The 26,248-nt window shown below is 44.4% G+C and overlaps 1 long non-coding RNA gene across 1 annotated transcript; it reads left to right on the top strand.

Annotated features, from left to right (window-relative positions):
- Positions 1–1,251: 1,251 nt before the first annotated feature.
- LOC141425579 (uncharacterized) lies at positions 1,252–24,678 on the top strand. The gene is made up of 4 exons (XR_012450556.1): positions 1,252–1,337; positions 9,444–9,570; positions 22,392–22,543; positions 24,060–24,678. It is a non-coding gene; the product is annotated as an uncharacterized lncRNA (long non-coding RNA).
- Positions 24,679–26,248: the final 1,570 nt, after the last annotated feature.

Below are 26,248 nucleotides of genomic sequence, written 5' to 3'. Positions count from 1 at the left end.
TGAACACCTATACTTCAGTTTCTTCATCTGTAAACAGATATGAATGCCACATACTTTGAGGATTGTTGGAAGAACACTGTGAGTTATCACTTAGAGCAATTACTGGTGCAGAATAAAGTCTCCAAGTATTAGCCACTACTGTCATTAGCTGATATTACAACCATAAGCACCTGTACTTCCCATACTATTATGGTCTCAGGTAGAGTAGTTGCTAAATGGCCTTTTGCTTCTTAAAACAGTGACTAAACACCTCTGCATTCTTTATCATCTCCTGAGGCACTTTATTTTTAGAAATATCTTTAAATTAATCTCAAGTGCAGGTAAATTATTATACAAGGAGAATGTTCTTTGTACTACTATTTATGTAAAGGATTAGAGCAAACCAAAGGTCCAAAGGGGGAAGCAGAGGGGCTGAGCAGCCCTGAGCAGGGGCAGAGGCAGGGGCAGGGGCTGGAAGATTTCAGGCCCTAGTGGGATGATGGCTTCAGCCTCAGCAGAAGGAAGGAAGGTGGGGACTTTGGGAAACCACAGGGGCACCAGTATATTACCTGCAGAGGGACTTGGGCCCAGGGTACAGGACATTGATTTAGAAAGAGAAGAATCTTTTACTTTAAACATATATATTACTATATATACATATATGTTACTATATGTGTTTCTATAAACATAGGTAGTATGTTCAAGTGAACAGAACACAGTCATCCAGAACGTGGGATTTGAATCAGAACACCTTGGGTCAAGTCCTGGCTGCAGCACTACTGTGAAAACTTGGGCAGGACACCTTTGTGCTCATTCCCTCTGCTTTAAAATTGGAGTCACAATGGTCGTCACCTTGTGGATCTGTGTGATCACTTCATGAAGTGGGAGTAAGAGCCCAGCATAGAAACTCAGTAAATATTAGCCATTGTCAGGAGGTCACACAAGTGTTCCCACCCCCAGACAAGTGCCAGAATGCTCCTCCCCACCTCTCCTTCTGTGTGCAGATTCTATCCTTTGTAAATGTCTGTGTTCTCATCCTTTACTTTCTCCTGGACTCTAACAGGATATGAGGTCTCTGGTTTGGCTGGGGTGAGGGCAGAGGGTGATGAAGCAAGATGACTTCTTTCCATAGCATCTAGAGTGCAGGGGAAGAGGATCACTGTGGGTCAAGTCCGTTTCCTGCCCCACTGTAGGAAAGCATGGGAGACCTTGGCGGCTGCCTTGGTTGAGGCTTCTCACATTCCATCTCTCCATGTGCTCTCTCCTCCCTGCAGGTGAACACCATTGGTGACCTGCAAAGCCTCTCCAAGACGCAGCTGCTGCCATCATGGACCCAGCATCCTGCACAGCCTCTCCAGGTAGTCACACTTCCTCTTCTGTGGCTGGTTCCTGTTTGGTGCCTAGATTTGAGGTGGCACCTCCAGCCTGAGTTAGCCTACAGAGGAGTTGGGGTTGGGGAAGAGGAGCTCCAAGACAAACCAAGAGGAGTCTCCAGGCCCTGGGTTATGGGGCACCCTTTCTGGCAATATCTAATGCTAGGTACTCACTTCCTCCCTCCTCCCACCTGCTCAGGTGAGTCTGGGATAGCTTCAGGAAGGGGGAAACAGTACATAGTGTGGCTAAGTGACAATGCCAAAACCAGCATGACTACCTATTTTATGTAATTTGAAAGAGTCTGAAGAGACTCAGAAGTTCCACCAGAGAGGAATCCTTTAGATACTGGATTGCTGATCCTGAGTTTGTGTCCTGGCAAGTTAATGATTGAAGATGCCAGACCAGTAGTTAGGAGGAAATCAAACACAAAGTTTATTGAAAGGATAGCAAAAACTCTTTGCATGGGAGCCCTAGTGAAAAAAGCTAAGCTGTAGTATGGCCGACGTCTAGGAGTGATATAGTGATATAGGGCTCTGCCTCACTTAGGTCCACCTTGTCTACCTTAAAACTACATTTATGACTGGATGCCATCTAGTTGACTTCTTGCTGAACTTGACTACCTGGACACACACTTATCAAACTGGACATTTCAGGAGGGTCTGGTCAGCTTGTCCAGGCCTTGAGGCCTGCCATTTACACTTTATAGCTACCTTTTGCGATCTTGGTGAGACATTTGCTGTTTTACTTTTCTGGGGAGCCTGCTTCTCATTGTTAGGAAAACACCACACACTGCACACAAAGGAGGCTCAGAAGAGGTTTCTCATGTCCAAAGTTTACTAAACAGGCTGGTTGGCTGAGAAGAAAAAATGGTGCAGCAGCTTTTCTTGGCAGGTCTGGCCTTATGTAGCATTTGGGAGAAAGCAAGGGCTAGGGATGGACAAAGAGAGGTGGCAGGAGATAAGGGACAGTGGGGCTTTGTTCTGCAAGGGATGAAACCAGCTATGGCTCAGGCTGTAGAATGGTGGCAAGGGGAGTTCTTATCATTCCCCCATTTTTTGTTTAATAATGATGAGGGTAGGGGCTGAGGATCAGGAATTGGGGTGAGCAGTCTCTTTAGCTGCTTCCTGCTGGCAGGGGACGTTGTATAGGGCGGGATCCTCAGGCTCCTGTGGCATCCTGGACGGGGCCTTCACAGTAATTTTTCCAGACAGTTTTGGAGAGGTTGATATCCCTGGAGGTACAACTGGTTAAATTTTTGGTTAGCAATAGCAGACATGTAGTATGATACAAGGGAGGAAGCTTAAGAATAGAAGAGCAAGAACACAGGCATTAGGATGGGCATTGGCCAGGAGAACCACTGTGAAATGTTGTTCCCTAGAGGATTTTAAGAGTCTGTTTCTTAAGAGGTGCTGCCACTGGGGGATCCCATTGAACTTGACAGCAGTGGGTGTTGTGAGAATGACCAGAGGAGGGCTGGTCCATCGAAGTCCCAATGGAGAGGGTAGAAGTTCTTTTAGGAGAAAAAGATCCCCTGGCTTAACAGAAATTGTATAGGGTGGAGCAGGATTTGGTCTGTATGTTCTTTGAGAGTTCCCTGAGAAGGTTAAAATAAGGCACGTAGTCAGCCAGAGGAGCAGGGTCTGTTGGAGGCAAGTTTTGTAAGAGAAATGGGGGGGGGGCATATATTATTTAAGACCCAAATAGGAATATTAGGAGGAGCATAAAAAGGTGTCTGCTAAGGGACTGTATACCTAGGGATGTAAATTTTGTAAAATCCTATAACTCCCAAGCTTGCTATAAGCTGTCTTATGGTATGGGGGGAGGGAGACAGAAGATTGAGTTGATTTACTCATGACTTAAGGAGTGAATCTGTTCCTTTAAGAACACACCTAGGTAGGTGACCTGAGGGAGATATAATTGAGCCTTCTCCTTAGAGACTGTATTCTCAGAGGCCAGAAAGTTTTAAAAGGGACTCAGTTGCACTGCAGATAAGGGGCTCTGTGGCTCTGCATTGGAGAAGGGTGGCCTCTGGGTAGTGCCAATCTAATAAGTCTCTGGTTAGGGCCTGTCCACAAAGATGAGGGCTGTCTTTAAATTCTTGTGGCAAGACTAACCAGTTAGTTGTGGGACTTTTTAAAGGCAAATAGAGACTGACTGTCAGAATGCAGGTTAAATGTAACCCTTTTGGATAAAAGAGAGATTTAGCTCAGCATTTTACATAAACTGACACTTTTAACTCTGTAATTGTTTGTATCATATTTAGATAAAGTCTAGATACCAAACTCAGTTATAAGGTAGTCATTTAAGAGACCCTTGCATGAGTAAATATATAAATGAACTCTGATTTAGTAGTATTTAAAGTTTGACAAGATCAACAGAAAACACAAATAATTTCTTTGATAAAGTCTTTTTCTGTAACAGTTTTTTGTAGATGTTACTCAGAGCAGAACAATATTAGGATAACCTTGTTATTTTATAGATATAGAAAATTTGATTTTAGTTTGACATGACCCTAAAAATTTTGTAGGCAACTCTTAGATTATATTTAACTTTAACTTTATTATACATTGAAGCTTTTATTATACATCTTAAAACTTATTTAGACCTTTATATAACATATTAAACCCTTTGATGGCTTGTCTTTATCCCTCCTATTTGAAACAATCTTTAGGACAAACCCTTTTTTATAAAATCTTTTTTTATCTGAAAACATTTTTTTTCTTTAACTTCTCAAAAAATATATTTATTATCTATCTATATCTCTTTTAGTTGTTTACTTTGTAACTTGTATTTTAAAATTAGTTTTTATAAGAATTTTAAATTTATTATAGGAACTGAAGTAACTAATTAGTAGCCCTTGTTGTTTTAAGGAATGTATGATAGGCAGAAGGCCTCATTGTCCCTCAGGCTTGAGGGGATATTGTTTTGGGTGTGGAAACTGTGAGGGATTTTTGAGTTTTATTTGAATAGGGAGGGCCGTCCAGGCTCGCCCTACACTCATCTCATCAGTTTACACTGTGGGATCTTCTTTGTTTCTGAAGGAGGGGGCAGCAGAGATAGATGCCTGGGGGAGGAGAATTTGAGCTTTTAGTTGAGATAGTAAATCCCATTCCAGCAGAATCACTGGAGTTTTAGGAACTATGAGGAAAGGGTGACAGAAGAGGAGGTCTCCCCAAGAGCAGGCCAGAGGCCAGGTAAATTAGCACTCTAGAGGCTGGCCAGATTTGCCCCAAACAATAACCTTGTCATTGGATGGGGACTAGGAGAGAAAGATAAGACAGAGAAATGAGCTCCACTGTCTAGCTGGAAAATGATCTTCTTTTTTGCCATAATGGCTACCATGAGGCTCCTTAACATTGATGCCAAGAAGTGGAGCATGGACAGGAGGCTGGGACCCATCAATCCATAGGAGGTGGCACCTCACCTTCCATCTGGAGGCAGGGGCACTTAGATCTCCAGTGGTTCCCTTTGCAGAGAGGGCAGGGTCCTGGTTGGGAGCAGGGCTGTCTCCCGGGCTGTCCCCCTTAAGCATTCTCTGCAGAAGTGCCCCTCTTGTCCATCATGGTAGCAAACTCGAAATGTAGGCCCCAGTCAGGTGGGGGAAGCAATAAGGTCATATCTCTTATCTTTCTCTCTGTTAGTAATGTCCCAGTTATAATATATAGATATGGCTAGTTGTATTAGTTGATCCAATGACTTTTCTCCTTCAGCCATAGACTGAATTTTTTACAAATATCAGGGGCTGACTGTTAGAAATTTATCTTTGAGGAGAACCTCTCTCACCTGTGACTCTGGGTCCATTGTGGTATGTTTTTTGATAGCTTCCTTAAGATGTTGTAGAAAGGTAAGGGGATTTTCTTTTAGGGCATTGTTGTAAAGCAAAGTTGTTATTTTACATTGGCACCTGACACTCTGGAGAGCAGGTCTCTGAAACTGTTTTGGGCTTCAGTTTCCTCATTTGAAGAATGAGGAATCTGGTCAAGGTTAAACTACTTTTTCTTTACTATGAGATGGTTGAAATGGTATTAATATTATCAATCCTCTTTTTTTAATTTAGTAATATTGGGGAATTGAACCCAGGGCTTTGTACATGCTGGGCAGACATTTTTTTATTGAGCTACTTCTTTAGCCCCTAATTTTTTTTTGTCTTTGGCTGTGTTGGATTTGAACTTAGGGCTTTATGCCTGTAAAGTGACACTCTACTGCTTGAGTTATATCATTAGTCCCTTTTAGTGTGGATCAGTTAAGGGGACTGTCTGTACCCCTGTAGGTAGGTATATTTATTTCCTCATTTCTAAGTATCACTAGTATTGGGGCTTATTGTAAATGGTAATCATTTTTAACCTCAGTGGCCTGGGCCAGAACCCATTGCATTTTTAATGAGACAAGAGTCTGGTCTAATAGAAGCATAATATCCTTTCTTGTCAATTGAAAGGTTTGGATCACAGAGATAAAGGCTTGAATATATTTGTCTGGGCTTGAATATATTTGTCAGTATAGCTGTCCAGAAGCTGAAAGGGGACATAGATTGGCCCTCTTTCTACCATTATCTGTTGAAGGGGGAAGCACCCACTAGGATGTTTTGGATATTGGGGTGGCTTAGAAGGTAGGGCAGAGGGTGGGACAGTAGGGGTGGGCCTGGCCATTGATAAGGGGCTTTTTTGGTCCTCCTTTCCATGATTGTGGAGCCAATCTGAGATGAAAGAAAATTTGTATGGGGACCTTAGTTTACTTTTTTCCTTTTATAGAAAAGGTCTAATTGGAGTATGGTATTGTAATTTAAGGAACCCTGTGAAGGTCACTTCTCTTAGTCACCCAAGGCATATTGAGGCCAGGCCTCAGTACAAAGCTTTTAATATCTACAAGCCAAAAAACTGGAAGGTGCAGATCCTATCCAGAAAGAACAAAACGTTAGCATCCTGCCTTGCTAACAGCAGGCAGCCTCTTCAATAAAGGCTACTTTTTAAATAAAGGAATAAATCATGTGTAAAGTTAGAGAAGGGCGTTCAGAGGGCATTTTGGGTCAATAACTGTACCATATGGGACAACTAGTGTTAATATTTGGAGGGAAAAATTTATGTTGAGGCCGAAAATATAGAAAATTTTAAATGAGAAGTTTGGAGACCACAGTAATGTGTTATTTTTGGGACTATACCCTTGAGTTAACAATTGGCTTACAAGGGCTGGGTCTGCTGTCCCGAGGTGTGAGGTGGGGCTAAGAGGAGGGCTTGTGCAAGGCACCACTCCCTCCGGGACAAGCAAACCTGTCTGCCTAGGCCTGATCCTGTGGCCTGTCGCCTCTCTCTCCTTCCTGTGTACTCTGTGCACATTTATTTTAGGGCAAGTGGTGGTGGGCAGCAGACATCGCCACGTGTGGCTGGTGGCCCAGGATGTGCTGGGTCCTCTCTATGGATTTTTTTTAGCTATGGAAGGCGTTTTTGCTGTGTCCAGGAGCCGGCATTCCTGTGCACAAGTGTGTCTGTTTGTTTTCCCTTCTCCCCTGTGGGGGTGGAGTTAGGGCACGAATGACACACGCCTGAGGGATTAGACATCACCTGTGCCTGTAGGTCTCCCATTGACTGGTACTGGAACACTTTCAGCAACATGAAACCTCCACTCTCCAGTCACTGTCTCAGGAAAAAGTGGCATTAGATGAGGCGGGGGAGAGAAGCAGTCGTCAGATGCCATAATCAAACAGGACTCTGCCAATGTAGCATGAGGTGTACTGAATAAATCTGGGACTTGGTCTCAGCCCACAGGGAGGGAGCATGAGCTCCCCAGAGCCGGAATTGCCATGAGGCCAGAGTTGGCAAGGAGTGGCTTGCTTAACTCCATGATGGGGAAAGTCCTTCAGGAAGATAGGAAGAGACAAGTAGCGTGAGCAGCACAAGAAGTCTGCTTACATGGGGAAGGAGGAGGTTTGGGAGAGGATTTGGTTTGTCAGCAGGGTCAAAGGAAAGGAAGGTTTTAGAGTCAGGGATGTTAATTGGGGTTTTTATGGCCAGAAAGACTTGGTCAGGGGAGCAAGAGGTGCAGAGAGAAGGCTTAGAGCAGAGATAAGAGAAGGTTTGGGCATAGGGTATCGCCTTTCATTTTCCAGTGTGTTTGCAGAAGTTATAGAGACCCTGAGAATGTTAGGGTTGAGTGTGCCATCTAGTGGCCATTTAGAGTCATTGTCCAATGGGTATTGTGGCCAAGCCTGATTGGAAAGAAAAATGAGTTTTTTTGCCTTTAAATCAGGTGAGAGCTGTAGGGGCTTGAGGTTGGTCAATAGACAGCCCAGAGGAGTGTCTGAGGGAATTTTGGAAGGTCCAGTCTCCATGATGAGACCCTGTCCAAGGAAGAATATGGCGAGCATCCCTGAGATATTCCTTTCCTGGATGAAACAGAGAAGTGGAGGGACCTCAAGGGAACGTCTTCACCAAGAGGATTGCCCATGCCTCAGGAACCCGGTTCCTGAGCTAAGTGAGTCAGGACCTAGTACTAGGATTTGCCCAACAGAGAGAAAGAGAGAGAGAGAGAGAGAGAGAGAGAGAGAGAGAGAACCATGACTCACGGTGTGGCAGTGCGAGGGAACTCACCAGGGAGGATCAAGGAAATTAACTGGTGGCGGGCAAGTAATGGGAGCGCATTGGCCTTGAGGAGGTTCCCTGTGAGTGAGAGTGGCGATGGCAGCACTAGTCTGGGGTCAGGGGTCCCGGCAAAGCAGCTCAGATCCCAGTAAGTTTATCCAGGCTTAAGGAAGGCAGCTCCCACCTACGAGGGCCTGAATTTACTGACTGGGAGAGCAAGGTCGATGCTGGAAGCTCACCTGTTCTCAGCGAACGCACCAAAATGTTAGGAAAATGCCGCACGCCACACACAAAGGAGGCTCACGAGCGTTATCTCATGTCTGAAGTTTACTAAGCAGGCCGGTTGGCCAAGAAGAAAAAATGGCACAGCAGCTTTTCTTGGCGGGTCTGGCCTTAAGTAGCATTTAGGAGAAAGCAAGGGCTATGGATGGACAAAGAGAGGTGGCAGGAGATAAGAGACAGTGGGGCTTTGTTCTGCAAGGGATGAGACCAGCTGCTGCTCAGGCTATAGAATGGTGGCAAGGGGCAGTTCTTATCACTCATGTCTTCTTAGATGTTTACTTTTAAGGATGCCTTCCTGTATCTAAGACAAAGTCACTTCTGTTTGTTCCCCTCACACTTTCACACTTGGCATTCATTTAAATGTGTTATTCATATATACATAAATAAATTACAAAACAATACTCACTTGTGCTAGGTTCAACACAATCTGATACTTCCATTCTACTTTGTCTTAAGAACACTGCCCTTGAACTAATAATGAATAATGTCAGAACCCACCAATGGGTTGAAAGTCCCATGAAATGGCACAGGCACATAGTATGCAGCAGGCATATTGTAGATGGAAGCCATCATTGGAATTTTCCTGCTTCCCAGAGGTCAAAAGTCTCACTTATTGACTGCTCTGAACTGAAAATCATTCATTTCTCTGCAAAACATCAAGGTCTGTCCTTGTTGTATTGGTCTCTGGCTGCCAACACAAAACACTCCAGCTGGGTGGTTTAAATAAAAGACCTCGAGTTCCTCACAGCTCTGGAAGCCAAGGTCATGATCCAGGTATGGCAGGGTTGATTCTGGTGAGGGCTTTGTTCCTAGAGTGCACAGGGGGCCTCCTCAATGTATATGCACATGACCCTTTTTTTGTTCATGGGGAGACACAGAGAGAGAGAGAGAGAGAGAGAGAGAGAGAGAGAGAGAATGGGGAGGGTAGAGAGAGATTAACAGGCAGACCTGGTAGCAGCCCCCTCTTCTTACAAAGCCATCAACTCTATGAGTTAAAACTCCACACATATGACCTTATTTCATCTTACTTACTTCACTTCTTTAAAGGCCCTTTCTCCAATACAGTCACTGGGGTTAGGGCTTTCACATATGATTTTGAGGGACACAGTTCACTTCACAACACTGGTGACTCCATCAAATGTACCCTATGCAACAAAGGCTCAGCAACATCACTTTTAATGCACTTGTACTCGAAGTGATTCAAGCTCTAATCTTATTCTTTGCCTTTCCAACTAGAGATGAGAAGTTTCATCAAGAATGTCATTGAGTTTCTCCAGAACTCAGCAAGCAGAAAGACCCAGCAGCTCCTGCTGATGGAAGATAACATGTGGGAGGTGTTTGTAGCTGAGGCTGAATTGTCCAGGTCAGTTCCATAGCGTCTCCCAGCCCTGCCATCTACATCCTGCTGGGCTGGTTTTTGGGCAGGCACACCTCCCAGGCAGGTGTGGGTGGAGGACATCACTTCTCAAAGATCCATGAGAAGTGTTTTCTGCATCTTATTCCCTGGCAGTGAATGGCCTCAGGATAAGGGGAAATGATGTCCACAGGGAGTGGAATGTTTCTGCTTCCTGTTATTCTGTGACCTTTGCAAGTTACTTTAATTCTTCCTGCATTAGTTTCTTCATCCATGAAATTTTAGTGTGAGAAAAGTAAGATAACACGTGTAAAGAGCTTAGCATATGACAGACACATAACAGGAGCTCAGGGAAAGTCAAATTTCCAAAATCTTGGTGGAACAAGACCAGGGCCAGGGGGTCTCCTTCTTATAGTTGGGAACCATGAGAGACTAGCTTTGGGATAACTTGGGAAAATCCAGACATAGTCTACTTGTGTTCCTGGGCATTCTGCCTTGTACCTTTTTTCTACCCATCAAAGGAATTGTATTAACAGCAGGACTCTCTGTGGGCCTATTGGGGTAGAGAGGCCACAGTGCAGTTAACAGAGCCTAGGGCATGACTGCAGGTTATGCCTTGGAGACTCAGATTTGCCATCTGTTCACTGTGATAGCAACTCAATGTGATAGGAGGTGGTAAAGGCCAGGATGTGAGCTGTGGGTTAGAGGGAGGAACCAACTTCAAGCACTTTCCAAAGCCCAGAGAGACCTGGACAAGTGTCAGAGCCAAGGATCATAATGAAAGGGAAGTGTGCCAAGGTGGAGGAGAACATAGAAGGCTGGGCAAGAGGGCTGGGATCACAGGGAGGTTATGGAGATGCTGATGGCACAAAGCAGAGGGAGGCCATGGACCTAGTAGAGCATATGAGATGAAGAGTGGAAATTTCCCTTTTTTAAAATTGTGGTACTTGCATTTGAACTCAGGGCCTTTCACTTGCTAAGCAGGCACTCTACCACTTGAGCCACATCTCCAGCCTGAGTATGTATTTCTTCCCTCCCCACACCCATCCCGTTACAGGCATATCAAGAGTAGGGAATTCTAATGAAACTCACTCACAACTCTAACCTTGTGAAGCTGCCTCTTGAAGGTAGGTCAGGGACAAACATGTCAAAGGTCAGAGACAGGAACTTAAACAGGTATTAGGGTGGGGATAGTTACTACTCTAGCTTTGTATTATTCTTGGAAATCGTGGGCTGCACAGGCCCAAAAAGCACAGGATGGTTGCAAGTCCAAGGTCAATGCATCGTGGTGAAGAAATTCAGAAGAGCCTAAAATTTTTAGTGAAGGAAAGGGTCTTTTTCAATCTGTGGTTCAGTGTCCAGGGTTTCAGTCAGGATTCGTGCTAGTCAGTTTCTTCATCACTATGCAAATATACCTGATGTAAGCAATTTAGGGAGAAAGGAGTGTTTAGGCTCAATGTTCAGAGATTTTAATCCAGCATGGAGGGGAGGGAAAATGGTGTAGAATATTTCACATCACGGAAATTAGGAAAATAGAAAGGGAGAGGGGCTATGACAGGATACGTTCCCTAAAGACATGTCCCTAGGGATCTAACTCCTCCAGCCAAACCTACCTCCTAAAGATTCCAAAATATTGAGCTGGAGAACAGGCAGTAAACATGTGAGCCTGTGGGGACATTCCATATTCAAACCATAACAGAACTTGATCCCACATTGCTCTTAGGGCTGACCTGGAGTCTCCTTCCACTCTCAAAGTCTCCAGTTCCTTTAGAGGTCACAAATGATACAGAAACCACACCACACATCACACTGTTAAGAGTGAGCACCCTTTATGGGAAATGCTGAGACCAGAAGTATTTCAGATTCTGGATTTTCCCTGATAGTGAAAATATTTGTAAACATGTAATGTGATATCTTAGCTGTCTAAACGCAAAATTCATTTTGGTTCTTTACACCTTATACACACACATAGTCTGAAAGTAATTTTATACAAGATTTTTAGTGTATCTGCAGTTTGACTGTGACCTGTCCCATGAGGTTACATGTAGAACTTTCCACTTGTGGTATCATGCAGGTATTCCAAAATTTCAGATTTTAGAGCAATCCATTTTTAGGATTTTCAGATTAGATAAACTCAATCTGTGTGGTCTTGTGGCCAAAGTCCCTTGGCCAACACAGACATTCCAAGCAGGTAGGACATGCCACAGACCTACAGATCACATACCTGAAGAAGAGGCCAAAGGAAAGGCTTATGTTTGAGGAAGGCCAATTCTTCACTGACATACTGTGAATTAAGGTTTTTTTTTTTCTTTTCTCAAATCCTTTGTCTCTTCAGCTACAGCATTGTCTCAAATACCTTGGTATCAATGGCCTTGATCTTGAGAGAGGAGTCTCTTTCAATGCCACACACTAAAGAGCATCTTAACTGCACTTGGACTCATTGACCCTTTATTGATTAATTACCAAAGAGCGTCTGTGAGGTCCCAAAAATGTTTGCATTGGAAGAAAAGTTCCGTACACATGTGAAATTCTTTTCCATTGTCTTTATGTGTAAGCTGTGTGATTAGTGCAGGGTGGACCATATGCATCCACTCCACTTGCAGAGAAGCAAGCTTCCATCATCACTTGACCTTTACCATTGCAGGGAAGAGGCTGATGCACTATGTGATGCTCTGAATGGGCTTGCAGGTGACATGGCCTTGAAGGACAATGAAAGTTTCCAGAAATGCCTGCAGGATAGGTACAGGTTTTGGGACAAGTTTCCTCGGGTGAAAATGGAGATTGAGGAGCACATAAAGAAGCTCCAGGACATCGCATACCATGTTGACAAGATGCACAGAGACTGCACCATCTCCAATGTGGTGGCAGACTCCACTGGTGTGGCTTCTGGAATCCTAACCATTCTTGGCTTAATTCTGGCACCTTTCACATCAGGGAGCAGTCTGATGCTCACTGGAATTGGGCTGGGAGCAGCAGCTGGAGTGACAAGTATTTCCAGTACTTTAATGGAACAGACAACCCACATAGTAAGCTACAGCTGAAGCCAACCAGCTGGTGTCAACCAGCGAGCGTACACTTAATGACATTTCAGAGGCTATGGGTAAGATGATGTGTGAAGTTTATTCCAAAATCAAAGAGGTGAGAAGCCGTGGGAAAGCCATTCGTGATATCAAACAGGGCAGAGCCATTCCTGATTTGGAAGTCAAAGACTGGCACCTCAAGACCTCTGGAATTACCCCAGCCCAAAGCATTGAGCAGATTAAGAGAGCCTTTGGACGCACTGCTTCAGCATTGGCCAAAGCCAGTACCCGGATCATAGGTGCAGCCTCCAGAGGTGTCTTCCTTCTATTAGGTGTGCACAGCCTTGTTAATGAGTCAGTGCATTTGTCTGAGGGAGCAGAAACAGGTTTGGCCAAAGAGCTGAGGCGGGCGGCTCAGGAGCTGGAGGGCAAGTTGGAGGAGCTTGTCCAGATCCAGCAGAGTTTGCAGTCAGACCTGACTCCATGACACACGTCTTCCCCGAGCAGTGCTCAGCCCAGGGGAGTATGTGGACAGGGGCTCAATTTAGGCATTGTACTGGGGAGAGATAAGGGGGGGGACCCAAGTCAATGGAATTGAGGTAAAGGGGTTCATTATTTCTGTGTCTGATCCTAGCAAGGGTAATGCAGATAGTAAGTGGGTCAAAGAAAAGTTAGGAACCCACAGCCTGAAATAAGGGACAAGAGGGGATTAGACAGTGTGAACTAAAGGACACCTTGGAGACACGAATAGACAGGCATGTGCAGGAACAAGCAACGACAAGTCCAAAAACTGACGAGCTGGAAGGGGAGAGAGCCAGAGTCACTTGTCGCAATTGGGAGAAGACACAATAGCATTTTTTTACTGACTCTCTCCATATTCTGCTGTCTCCACAAGAATAAAGTCTTTTCTTGGTGATCTGTAGCCCTGTGTCTCCAGTGTGGATTCATCCTTGTGTTGATCAGGCAGTGACTTCCTTTTAACTTATTTTATTTTATATTATTTGATGTTATTTTTGGAAGTAGTGGAATTTGTAGTCAGGGCCTGATGCTTGTTAAGCAGGTGCTCTTACCACTAGACCTTTTTGTTTTTCTTCTTCTTTTTTTTTTTTTTGGCAGTACTGGGATTTGAACTCCAAGCCTTACATTGTTAGGCAGGTGCTCTGCCTCTAGAGCCATGCTCCCAGTATGCTTTGATTATGTTTGAGATTGTGTCTTGCGTTTATGCCTGGGCTGGCCCGGACCACAATCCTCCTATTTAAGCTTTCCATGTAGCTGGGCTGACAGGTGCATGCTTCCATGCCCAAGTATTAGTTGAGAAGGGGTCTCTTGAACTTTTCTTCCCAGACTGTTCTGGAACCATGATCCCTCCCATGGTCACCTCATTGGTAACTAGGATTACAGGAGTGAGCTACTGTGCCTTGCCAGGGAGTGACATCTTGATGATGGCCATGGTGGTAATGATGACTGTGATGAGAGTGGTGTTAGAGGTAATGGTGCCAACACAGTGGGTGGAGCTGGCAAGTGGCTAGGACTCTTGGGACCGAGGTGCACTGAGGAACTAGTGAAATACCAATGAAACTCCAGATGCTGTGTCCCAACGGTGGTCATTGGTTGGGGAGGAGTGATAACAGATTAGAGGAACAAGTCAAGGGAGTTTATGGTGTGTAGATGTTGACCAGCTGGGGATCAAGAGATGTGGCAGATTTGAGCCTTGGTTTCCTCATCAGTTGGGGAAAGGGAGCTGGAGAAGACATTTCCACCATTGGCTCTTCCCATCTTGATTCTATAGACTGTGGTTCAGTAAATATTAACTGATCATTCCAGGGGAAATCGGGAATAAAAGAACCCAGTGCTACAGGCGGAAATGGCCTGACATCAATGGAAGAAGCAGAAAGATCCAGGATTACAGAGTGTATCTTTATAGGGTACCTACAGAGAAAAGTGTGGTTAAGGGAAGCAATGACTGGTGGCCTCCACCATTGGATCAGAAAGAAGTGAATTTTATAGTGATCAGGACCAAAGTGACTTCCATCAAGTCACTATGAACTTCTGTCTGATGCAGGCTAAGCACAGGTGCCTTCCTCATTCAGCAGCTAGGACCAAAGACTAACCAAGGTCAGAAGGACCTGTGTACAGGTGTGTTCGAGGGTCAGCCATACTGAGACACAGACAACTACACAGCAAGCATCATGCAACTGGTCTTCATGTTTCTCACAGATTCTATGAAGGGCAAGGGCTTCCAGAATGGCCTTCCTTATAGCACTGTTCCTGTCCCTGCCCAATCCTCACACAGAGCCAGATTGGCCTTTAAGGATACAGATTTTATTGAGCCCCTGCTTCCAGCTCTTCCATGGCTCCCCACTACTCTTAGCGCAAAAGCCCCATGACTTGTACTGCCTAGAGGAGCCTGTTATAGTCTAAGATCCCCAAAGGTAGAACCAAAGGTGAGGCTCATGTTCAGTGGCTTATTTAGGAACTGATTCTGGGAGCAGAACTGTGGAACTGGGAGTAGTGACATGGGGATGGAGGGAAAGCCAATATAATGATATATTCTTCATTTGGTCACCCATGTGGCTGATTGAATTTGACAGGACCTTCTGAGGGGCATTAATCCTCTGTGTTTCCACATGGGGCATGTGAGTGCCATGACTGGAGCCCAGGGCAGGAGCAAGAGACAAACCTGTATCAAATCTCCTGTCACTTTTCATGTGCCTGCAGTGCCTTGATAGTCCTTTTGTGTACCCAGTCCAGCAGAAGGTTTTCACCTCACCCCTAATCCTCATTTGGCCAATGCTCTCTGGGCCTTCAATTGATTCTTCCATTTCTTCCTGAAGAAGTTGATAGAACCTTGACCACCCACTTTCCTCATCATCCCAATATCATGTTTTACTTCCTTATCAATTCTCATCAATTCTTGCATACTTGTTATTCTCTCATAGGTTTCACCTGGGCATTGTGTTATTCAGGTTCAACAATCCACCCACCTTGTGCCCTGAATCAAGAGGGTTGAAATCCCACTGTAATAACTGTGCAGTCAATGCAGTTCCACCATAATACTTGTGTTGGTTGAGGTTCTTTTGCTTGTACGCAACAGCTGCAGAGTCTGGTGGATATAAACAACAACAATAAGAATCCTGGAGAAGGGAACCAGGGAAACTCAGAGGATGGGAGGGAAGCAAATGTACACAGGTCACAGAGGAAAGGAACTAGGGCAGCTCTGGCATGGGGCACTGCCATAAGATGGCATAGTTCGTCCAAGCACCTTGAGTCACAGCATCTTCAATTAAGTTTTCAAATTCTCAAGAAACATAATAGCTTACACCAGGTGACTGTATTCATGGACCAAGCCTGCCAGAATCAGCAAGGGAGATGGATGATAGAGACACAGACTCAAGCAATCTAGGGTCAAGTATCCACCTGATTTTGTGCTTACTATATTCAGTCCATCTCTTGTCTACAGACATACATGTGCATCCTTCTCATACAGAAATTGTTGATATACCCAAATACTCTCCATGCACTGCACCTCCATTTAGCTCATTCAGTGCAGGGTAAGCACAATGTCAATTTTTCTATTGCTCCACTGGAGGCTCCTGTATCAATATTGTGTATGTGGTGCATGCATGTGTGCGTGTGCGTGTGTGTGTGTGTGTGTGTGTGTGTGTGTGTAGGAAACACAGACGTGCATGAGAGGCTACAACTGCCACCAACCTGTGCCACTGTTAGAAGCTTCCACTCAGTGCTCCTCATATCTATACATGAATTCATTCTTGTGGACCAGAGCCCCTTCATGGCTTACTTGTTAGTGTGGTACAAGAAAGAATCCTAAGGGAGTCCTATAGCTGTGTGCATTTTCTGCCTGCCCTACTGTGTGGCACTAACATGGATTTCTCATGATAATCAAGATCAATCAGCATGTCCTACCCCCTGAACTCTGCTGTCTTTACATCAGGGAGCATGAGCTGCCAGTATTGTGCATTCAGAAAGCATTTTGTGGGCCCTGATTGTGGCTCCTTATGTGTAATCGTAGAGTTATTGCCCTCATATCAACCTCCTAACACACAGATCCACTAATCCCAGCTATGGAGATGACGCACTCAATCCTGGGACAGGTTCAGAGCACAGCACATCCTACAAGGCAGCTCTCAGCCCTCAAGGTGTTTTCTGCCAGCTGCCCTGGCGCTCGGTCCCCTCTGGCCATTTCAGTCATACACAAGGCGGTCACTCCTGGGCATGAGAATCATTAGGCACCAAGAGGTCAGCCTGGATGAGAGGCCACCATGATGTGTGATCAAACACAGCCTCTACCCCAGCCACCTGGCTAGGGAGCCCCTGTGGAAAACACTGGTCTGCTGGGGAAGGGAGAAGACTTGGAGCCACAAAGGCTGCCTTCCTCCCTGGTTACCAAGACTGTCTTTGATAGTGGAGAACTCCTAGTGAGCGTGCATAGGGACAGGAGGATTTTCCAGCTCTGGCCTCATTCTGAGAGCTCCATCCACATATCTCTTCCCTAATTATCTTTGCCACCAATTCTCCAGATTTATTTCCTCCAGGATGCTAAACTTCTAGCCAGACCCTTAGCTGTTGCCCAGGAAACACTGCAGATTCTGACCTGAGGACCCTCCCCTCTAGGCAGAGAGGACTGGACAATGTTCTCTGATGTCTTCAGGATTAAACCAAGGAGGTGGTCCACGGCAGTGCAGTTCTGTCTGTAGCTGGTATGTGAGCAGAAAGCCCATCAAAGTCTGATAGAGGCTGAGCACTGGCCACCTGATGTACATGTCTGTATTTGGGCCTGTACAAATGACAGTGTGCTCAGTCATTTAATTCTCTATTTAGTTTTTGCAAATTTCCTTCTATATTCAAAGGTGTCTTTTTTGGGGGTGGGGATGGGACTGGATGTAATGGACTTATTTCTCAAGAGAGAACTGCTCAGCATCCTCCTCCTTTTCCCAGTTTGGGGGGAAGATATCTCAATGTGACTGAGGCTAGCTCCTGGCCATTTCTTTCCTAAGAAACCATGATGTTTGTGCTCTCTGCCTTGACACCATGTGGATGTCTTCATTTATACTCATTTCTCAAGCTTTGTCCTCAGGTTCCTTCTCAATTTGAGGCATCTTCAAATATCAGTCTACAAATCTCTCATTTTTTTCCTAAGAAAGGACAGTTGGTATCTTCGTTTGTGACCAAGAAGCTTGACTGGTACAGACCAAAACCTTGGTGCTGTCTTATTTGTATCATCAATAAGAACATACTTGGAATAACGACTTCTTTGGCCTTTCACCATGAGGAGGTTTATAAGTGCCCAACTTTGTTTTCCTAGACACATCAGTGATAGTTACTGGACAAATAAGAGAGGTAAATGTCCATACCTAGGGTCCTTTAAGCCCTGATAATGACATTGAACTCTATATCCTCCAACACACTGGTGATTTTGACTTAGATATTTTGATAGGGGTGTCAAGCTCAATGGCTTCCATTGGACAGTCCCACTGGAATGGCCCCTACTCATAGGTCTGGCAGACAGTCTGCATCTTCTGAGAATACCTGGTCTCCTTGTTCACCAAGAACCTGAAATATGATGACCAGTGGATGGTAGGGTCCTGGTTAATGTATGGTAAGGTGAACTCAGGTCAGATTATCATTTATGACTTGTCCCCCTCTGACCAGCCCGCAACAGAAACACTTGAGTCTTCATGGATCCCAGGATTCATGTATATTTGGCCCAAATCCAACAATCCTGGGTGTGTGTACTTCTTTGGCTAGTCTACTCTTGCCTGAAGGATGCTCCTGGTCCAAGGAGAGCAGATAGGAAGAATGTTGACAGGTTGTACTTATGGTGTGTGACAGGGATTTTCTCAGATATTGGTCTCCTTTCATTCAAGGGTTTTGAGTTTGTCTTGTGACTCAGGTCTGAGAAGGGTTTTGAGTTTGTCTTGTGACTCAGGTCTGGATGACAGGGACATCCAGAAGATGATCTATTGTCTGGTCCTCACTCACTAGACTTGTCTAGTGAAAGAGTGGGGTATGGGGAAATGGATACTGAACACTATCCACTTCCTCTAGCAAGGTCTGCACATACATGTATGCATCTATATCATCATATATATGCACATACATAAATATTAACACACAGGTATATCATGTATGTATCATATATATGCATAAATATATACAAGAATACATATAGCACATGTATATATTTATATTTATATAGACATAGATCACCCTCTGGGTTCTTGAATACTGTTATGTGAATTGCCATGGTTCTCCATGGCCATCTTTCCCACGACAGATTGAAACATCTGAAACTGTGATCCCAATAAAATCCTTCTTCCCTTAAAATGCTTATGTCATGAATTTTTCCATAGCAGCAAGAAAGCTGACTGACAACTGACCCAACAAGAACTCTGGTCAGCAAGGCTTGGGTTGAAAAAGACTCTTTCCTTGACCAAAGTCTAGGTGGGCTCCTCTGAATCTCTCCTTCACTAGTCGTTGACCTTGCCATTCCATGTCCATCCTGGGCTTGTTGGGCCAAAACTGCCTAGGCCTAGGCAAAGTCCCACTAAGTCAGGTTAGTGAGAATCCTCAGACTCAAAATATTATCACATTTCCACATCCAACCTTTGATGTAGTAATCCTTGACACAGCTTTAGGAAGTGTGCCATGTCAGCATCACCACAATCCTCCTACTCTTAACATCTCTATGTAATTTTTCATCCACTGTCCATCACTCTGTTTCTTGACTATAATATATCCAGACTTGCTCCCAATCTCTCTTCCAGAGTTCAACAGTCCTGAAGAAAGTCTTCCTGACTGTCTTAGCACACATCAGAATAATTTTTCTTTCATAGGTTGAGCTTCCCTGGTAGCAAACAGTCCATGGGAATTGTCACATGTTTCATATGGGACTGCACTGTGTTCTGAGGGCATCAGAAGCTTCTTGTTGAAACCCTCCCAGTCTCTGCCCTGGGTTTTTCCTGTGTCTTTTCTCTGTGACAAACTATAACTTTGTAATAACCATATTCAGTGTATTCTGTGGATCCTTTTAGTGTGGGTGGGTTTGGGAAAGTCTCTGAATTTGTAGCTGGTATAAAAAATAAGGCTATCCTTGGGACTATGCCCTAAATCTTCACAGGTGGACAATTCTGGGTACTTAAAATGTACCCAGAACTCAAGGAAAAAACAAACACCTCCCCTCCCCAAATAAAACACCTCAGAGATAGAAGGGCTCTTGATTAATTTTCTGATAGTCTACTCTCTTCCCCTGCCCAGTTCCCTTTCCCCTGCCTACTTAAATATGACTGGGTCCATCTGTGTTTCAATTGACTGAGAAACAGGAGATGTGGCTCTACACTGACTCTCCACTCTACTTTCCAACTCTTGACACAACCACCTGGCACCATGAAACTTCATGACTCTACTCTCAGAGGTTACCAGCCTAACCAGCATCCTAGCTGGTGATAGCTTTACATATGTGCACACCACGCCAAGGCCATGTGCAAAACTCAAGAGACTGAGATCAATTTGCTTGAATTCCTAAGCCCCAAAGACCTGAACTTGGACAACATAATAGAGGAAGTTTTTTCCTTGAGTCAGTCTCCTCAGATTCTCTGTACTTATATAAAGCAGGCAGTCAATCATTCTGATTGGGGAAGTTCCCACTAAGTAACACTACCTTCCTATTGGTCAGGAGACTACTGAATTTAGAATAGAAGAGCTTCCCAATGCAGCTGAGGACTTCCCAGGTCCAATGCAGGGAGTGGTTGAAACAATCACCCCCAGACTTTTAAGCTCATCAGTGATCAGATCAATGTGGAGAGGGAAGAAATACCTCTCTTCCTCTCACATCCTCTGCCAGGTCCATGGACTCTTTCTGCTTCTACTTTCAGTGCTCCCCCTCTGATTGCACCCTGCTGCCCCAGCCTTCTATTTACTCTTCCATCCTAGGTCCTGATCCATCCTGACCCCTGACTCTGACCTTAGTCCAGGTCTCTCTGGGCTTTGGAAGGTGCTTGCACTCAGTTCCCCTTCTGAACCATAGCTCTTTCCTAGATCATCACCACATCCTATCAGATTGAGTTGATACTGCATTGGGCAAATGACAAATCTGAGTCTTCAAGGTATAACCTGCAACCCCAGAGCTTGGAAGGGAAAATAAGGGTCCAACCCAGCTCTGTCCAACACCACTCTGGCCTGTCCACCTCATGGACCTATAGAACAATCCTACTGTGGTTGGTTATACAATTCCCCAGATGGAGAGAAAATGAAACAAACCTGAATCCCAAGAGACACAAGTAGATCATGTCTAGAATTTGGTTTTCTCCAAAGCTCGTCTTTCTTGGCTCCCATCTCTAAGGAGTCTCGTGGTTCTGCTCTCTTCCCACCAAGTTTTCTAAGATAATTCTCATTGAGGGTAAGCCATGTGCCCGTCATATGCTAAACTCTTTAATACATCATCTCATTTTTCACACACTCAAGTTCAATGGATGAAAAAAACTAAGGTAGAAAGTCACAGAACTAGCAGGTGGCAGAAAAAATACTGCCCTGTGTGGATGCCATCTCCCCTCAACTTGAGGGCATTCAGTGCCTGGGAATAACAGAGGAAACACTTCTCATGGATTGTTGAGATGGGGCATCCTTGACCCCAACCACAGAGACTGATTTGAGGAGGTGTGTCTGCCCAGATTCAGCCATCCCAGAAGAGTGGCAGTGATAGGACATCCCATGAGAGTCATCTGGACAATTCAGCCTCCTTGTTTCATCTTCAGGCAGCAGAAGCTGCCAATTCACTCATTGTGTCTTAGAGATTCTCAATGATGTGCTAAATGAAGCTTCTGCTCCCTAGTTGGGAGGAAAAGGAGGAAGGTAAAAGGACAAATCTTCAATGGCATCAAATACAAGGGAGTTAACTGTCACATTGCTTGACATCTGTTGCATGGGGTGCTTTTGATGGAGTCCCCACTGTTATGGTTAGACAAAATATGTCCCTCAGGCTCATTTGTAAAAGCTTCAACCCTCAGTGACTATATTTGGAGAGAGAGTCTTTATGAAAGAGAATTTAAACTCAGGACCTCTCATGCTTGCTAGGCAGGCGCTCTATCACGTGAGCCACTCCTCCAGCCTGAAAGAGAATTTAAGAATTTACCAGATCACACTCAATCCATTCCATGAGAATATTTTTAAAAGATGTTGATTTTCTTCCCCCCCAAAAAAGGTAAAAACTAAAAGCAATTAATTGTTATAGGAAAGGGGATAAGCAAAGCCCTCAGACCTAATTGATTTTCCTAACCATATGCATTTATCACTTTTTTTTTTTTTTGCATAGGGAGAGTAAAGTTATTTTATTAAATCATATTTATCACTTTTTTTGAAAGTATTGGGGTTTGAACTCAGGGCACTGTACTTGCTAGGTAGGTGCTGTACTGCCATGGTTGCCATCAGCCCTTTTTGGTTAAGATACTATGTTTTGTCTAGGGTCTGCATTGGACTGTGATCCTTCTACCACATCTCTTTAGCAAATGGAATTACAGATGTGTGCCACAACACACAGCCCCTGACTTTTAAAAAAAGAAGCCACTTTCTAGTAGTTAATTAATAACTATCAGGACTGGCTTCTGTGTTACACTTTACCAATGAGGAGGAGTATGAGCAGTCTCCAGTAAGAAATGAGCCTGACTTCTAAGGTGACAAATGTCTGTCTAAGAGAAACGGTGGTGTTTGATGAACCAAGCTCTCTATAAGGAAGAGATGATATGACAACATGCTGAACTAGGCAAAGACAGTGACTGCCAACCTTGACCTTCCCAGCTGCATCTGTGGGCTGACTCTCCACTGCGAGGATCCCTGACTCCTTGGGTCGGGGTGGGACTGAATTCTCTGGGCCTGTGACATCTGCTGCTCCAGGGAGCAAGGATGCTTGCAAAGACATTTGGAGCCATACTCAAAGAGGCCCCCCGCTGGTAAGTTCTCACAGCTTTAATATGATAATGATCATGTCTAATTGGGGGCTGAGTCTGTGAAAGGCCAAGAGCTCACCAACATTCAAAGGGAAGAGTTGATATAAAATACAAAAACATGTAGCTATAAAGGCTAAAAACTGGAGTAGAACTGAGGATTGTTTCATCCATTATAATATGAAGACTAGTTGGCAGGCAAGGCACCTGGTCACCCTGGCCAAACCACCGAGGTCCCAGGTAGGCTCGGATGCTGCATTGGCCTCTCCAGAATGAGGAGCCCACACCTCTGCTGTTCCTCTTTTCTCCAGGAACCCCAGGAGGGGAGAGGGAACTTCCAGCTGAGCATGTGACATGGGACCCTCTGAAGTCACATAAGTGGCTAGCAGAGACAAACCTCTCAAGACTACAAAGCATAGGGGAAGGGAATGGCATTGGACACTGATAGTCCCTGGTCCCCTCATGAGACGCCGAGGGGCAGCTTCTGGTCCCAGTCACTCAGTCAGGCCAGTCTCATCCCAAGGACAATCCTAATTTTCCTCAGAAGGGAAAATCATCCCTGAGTAACAGTGTCAACTTCAGGAGGGTTTGGCACTAAGTTCAAAGATGACAAAATCAAAGCCGATTGTATCTGTGTTGAGGTCAAGATAAATATGTGCTTAGGTTTAATGCACGTGTAATGGTCAACAGCATTTAATCTATTTGCTGGGTGGACAGAGCAGCATTTGAACTCCAGTTCAGAACAAGATTCAGAAACTGATTTAGAGGCATGAGTTTAGGTTGAAGGACTCTGCTACATTCTGAGGAAGTTGCAAACAAGCTTTTAGCCAGAGACAGGAGGCAGTCTCCAACTCAGTAGGTGCCAAAATAGGAGGCATGAGGAGAGGAGGGTGGGGCAGGGAGGGGGCTACCCCACCTGGAGCATGTGCCCAGGGCACCACACACCTCTGCTCACCCTACTCCGCTGTCAGGAAACCAAGGAGAGTCAGCTATCATCACTATCACACCATAGCGTGACTTTAAAACTAATAGCACCCCAGGCTGTGAACAGTGTGAAGGTTCCTTCCAAAATAGAAATTGTCATATGATCAGCAATTCCACTTCAGGCAAAGCATTTTCACACACTTAATCATGAATGCTTCAACAACTGCCCTGTGATGCAAACAGTTATAACCCTTTCTGATTAGAACTCTTTCTGACCAGAGAAGAAAACAAAGGCTCAGACAAGATGAAAGGACCTGCCAAAGACTGACAGAGCTAGATTATATCCGGGTCTTTCTGATTCCTGTTTTTTGCTTTATGAACCAGTCTTCCCCAAGGAAGGGAAATCCTTAAGCCCTCAAATGCTTAAATGTAAGTTCTTAGCTATGCTCTTTTTGTGGTCTTGAGGTGAGTCACAAAACTTCAACTATCACTAGAATTGTTATCCAGACTTTCCCCCTTCACCTATGGCTAGTGCCCATAGGGACGTGAATATGTCTGGGCCTTTGATGACTGACAGCCACTGACCAAATGTCAACAGCTCCTGAAGCAGCTCCCCAGGTCCAGGGGCTGGGGACATTCCTCGACATGCTTGCATCACAGCGTGCTGTGCCCAGGGCCCTGCTGCCTCAGGCCTCCTCTCCTCCAGAGCTGCAGAGAATATTCGGCATCCACAGCCCTGCCTGGATTCACCTCCCCAGACTTTTGCAGGTGACTCAGATTCCTTACTTGTAGGATGAGGCCAATAGTGAATCCCCTGATAGTGTGAGCGGGAGGAGAATCAAGACGAAGTGGGACAAGCAAACAGTAGGTGTTCAATAAGTAGCAATCACCATTTTCTGGGTACTCCATCTATATGTGGGCTCTAAGTCATTGTGGTGTCTGTGTTGCCTCCTTTCACCTCCTCAGCACTCCTGCTAGTGCACCTGATGTGCTTATATCCTCCGTCCAGCCTAGGAACCAGGCTTAGAGGATGAAGTCATTTTTCCAAAGTCAGTTTCCCTTTGCTGAAACACCCATCCTCACCACGACAGATCTGCTCAAGTCATAGACATTCTTCTTTCAATTTTATGACTTTTTGAAAAATTAGGATATATTCATTGTACAGGAGGGATTCATTGTGGCAATTCCAAATAAGCTTATATTGTATATTGGTTAGATCACCCCCACTGTCTCTCACCCTTTTTCCCCTCCCTGCAATTGCAAGAGATATCTTTTTTCTATATCATATAAGTATATGACTTCCATCTAACATATACTCTCGCCTTAATCTCCTTTATTCATCCTCCCCCTCCCACAAGTACCCCCCCACACACAAACACAATGTACCTATTTTACAGTCCTGTCTTTAGTTATTAATATTTAAGTCGATGTTTCAGGGGGTTTCTCAATGTGACCCCACTGTGAATCTACTTTACTTTGGTCCCTTAGCCTTTTATCGCTTCCCCCGTCCCCGTTTCTCAATAGCTGTCAGTACATGTCCTTACATCCTCTATCTTCACAGATGTTACGTGAAGGCAGATTACTGTTGATGCTCTACCATTTTGCTTTCCTTTTCCTCCTTCCCTGAGTTCCATAGAGTAGTTCCACTGTTACAAACATGTTCTACATATGAGTTTGTATATGATCATGTTTGTTTGGGGGTATATGTTTATCTTTGGATCTGTCTTCCATCTATGAGACTACATGCATCTTTTGTGTTTCTGATTCTGGCTAACTTCACTTAGCATGATGTTCTCCAATTGCATTCATTTACCTTCAAACCACGTGTCATTGCTCTTTATGGCTGAGTAAAACTCCATGGTGTATATATACCACATTTTCTTGATCCATTCATCAGTTGTAGGGCATCTAGATTGTTCCCATAGCTTGGCTGTTATGAATAGTGCTGCAATGAACATCAGTGTACAGGGGTCTCTAATTTTATCCTGACTTAAATTCCTTTAGGTATATGCCCAGGAGTGGTAACACTGGATCATATGGCAGTTTTATCTGTAGCTTTTCGAGGAATCTCCATACTGCTTTGCATAATGGTTGTGTTAATTTGTATTACCAATTAACAGTGTATAAGGGTTGCTGTTTTGCCACATTCTCACTAGAATTTGTTGTGATTGCCCTTGAATATGGCCATTCTAACTGGGATGAGATAAAATCTTAATGTAGTTTTGATTTGTATCTCTTTTATCACCAGGGAAGTTGAACACTTCTCATGTATTTACTGGCCATTTGTACCTCTTCCTTTGAGAATTCCCTATTTAATGTATGTGCCCATTTCTTCATTGGGATGTTGATTCTTTGGGAGTTGAGTTTTTTTAATTCCCTGTAATTCTGGATATAAGTCCCTTATCGGATGAATAGCTGGTGAAGATTTTCTCTCATTCTGTGAGTTGTCTCTTGAGTCTACTGAGTGTTTCTTTCATAGTCCAGAAGCTTTTTAGTTTGATGTAGTCTCATTTGTTCATTCTTTCTCTTAGATGTTGAACCTTTTGAGATCTGCTTAGGAAGTCATTCCCTTTACCTATCTGTTCCAGTGTGTTTCCTACTACTTCCTGTATTTGTTTCAAAGTTTCAGGCCTTATATTAAGGTCTTTGATCCACTTTGAGTTGATTTTGGTACAGGTGAAAGACAGATTTCTAGTTTCAGGCTTCTACATGTGGATAGCAGTTTTCCAAGCAGCATTTGTTGAAGAGGCTGTCTTCTCCATTGTGTGTTTTGGGCTCTTTGTCAAA

Source organism: Castor canadensis, chromosome 8 (genome assembly GCF_047511655.1).
Source record: "Castor canadensis chromosome 8, mCasCan1.hap1v2, whole genome shotgun sequence".
Classification (NCBI taxonomy): Eukaryota; Metazoa; Chordata; class Mammalia; order Rodentia; family Castoridae; genus Castor; species Castor canadensis.
The sequence above is the reverse complement of the archived record's forward strand: the minus strand, read 5'-3'. Positions and strand labels throughout refer to the sequence as shown.